The sequence below is a fragment of the Myotis davidii genome, unplaced genomic scaffold, assembly GCF_000327345.1.
Source record: "Myotis davidii unplaced genomic scaffold, ASM32734v1 scaffold673, whole genome shotgun sequence".
NCBI lineage: Eukaryota > Metazoa > Chordata > Mammalia > Chiroptera > Vespertilionidae > Myotis > Myotis davidii.
Window position 1 is genome coordinate 1,188,455 of NW_006286677.1, and position 1,729 is coordinate 1,190,183.

Genomic DNA, 1,729 nt, shown 5'->3' on the forward strand with positions numbered 1-1,729 from the left:
ATGCCACCCGTCATCCCCCCCCAGCAGCCTTCCCTAAGGACAGGGATACAGCTCTCCCGCCAGGGGCCAGCGGTCTCCTGGGCTCCAGCCCAGGCCCAGGACACTAATCTATTCCCCTGGTGTCCCTCCTCCCCTTGCAGATCACATTTGAGATCTCCAAGCAAGAAGACTGGCAGATCCCCATCTGGATCATTGTGGGCAGCACACTGGGGGGCCTCCTGCTGCTGGCCCTGCTGGTCCTGGCACTGTGGAAGGTGAGGGCCCCCCATGGGGTGGGGTGGGGTGGGGAGCAGCATCCTGGCTGGTTGGCCCATGCCTGGGATTCCAACCTCGGGGCTCTGTGGCCAGTCCCCATGTTCTACTCCCCATGGGAGCTGGCACCTGCCTACCCTCCTTCGCAGAACTTGCCTGCTGCCACAGCACCCAGCCAATCACCGCAGGCTGACTGGCCACCAGAGGGCACTCTACCTATGGCTTCCACCCTTTCGTAGGCCCCTTTGAGAACCTGGTGAGAGCTAGGGTTCCTCTCATCAGAAAAAAAGCATGTGCACACAACCACAAAATGTCTCCGACAAAGGCAGGCTGTTAAACATGCCAAAGCCCTTCGCTGTCACTGAGCCTCAGGTTAAGAAGCCCTGATCTCAACCTCCTTCTATTCAAATAAGGTGAAGGCGGCCCAGAGAAGTGTTACCTGGGGCAGGGTCACTCAGCAAGGTGTCTTGCCTCCAGACCCAGGCTGTACTCACTCTGCTCCAGTGCCCCCTCACCAATTAAGCGGCCCAGAGAGAGCTGGGGAGGGACAGAGGGTACTCATGGTCCTGAGCTGGGTATTCTGGAAGCCTTCGAGGGAAGACGCCTGAAGAGGGTTAGTGGAGGGACAGCAAGGGAGGGGAGTTAGGCCTTGTCCACTCTGCCCACTCCTGAGACTTCTGCCTTTGCCTCCCCACAGCTCGGCTTCTTTAAGAGTGCCAAGCGCAGGAGGGAGCCCGACCTGGACCCCACGCCCAAAGCGCTGGAGTGAGGCTCCCGAGGAGGCTGCGAGTTGACGGGGCCGGGCCAGGGCCAGGTGGTGTGCAGGCTCAGGCCAGTGGCCCCGCGGAGCTGGGGCAGAGAGGATGCCAGCTCGCTTTGCACTTGACCTCATCTGAGAAACCAAGCCTGCTCCCTCTGAAGGGAACTCAAGCCAGTTTTAAGAGGGACTGCCCTGCTGGGAGACCGAGACACCTCCATCAGAGATCCCTGGGAATAGAAAGGGACCTCTCCCAAGGCACCCCAAAGTCTCCCCAGGCTCTGGGAGGCTGGCTACCCCCACCATTAAGGTGCTAGGAATTCCTAATCCTCCTCCTCAGAAGAAACCCAGAGAGGAAGACTGCAAATGCAGACCCACTCTGTGCACTCCAGGTCTTTAGTTCCAATAGACCCAGTGGGACAGCAGTTCTGAATTCTGTACTGTCCTCCACCCCCACACTGCCAACAGCTCCTGAGTCACGCCTACCCCTTTCCCCAGGCAGGAGGTGGGTCCCCGAGCTTCCCCTGAACAGCAAGGGCTCGATGATGACAGAGGAGGGCCAGGGATGAAGACTCTGGGACATGGAGACTGTGACGGACAGGCAGCTGGGATCCAGAAACCAGGCGCCCACACACAGATGGGGAGGCACCCCTGTATGTTCACACTGACTGCCACACACACTCCCCCACCGTGCTCTCGACCCCCATCCCTTTCCGCCCC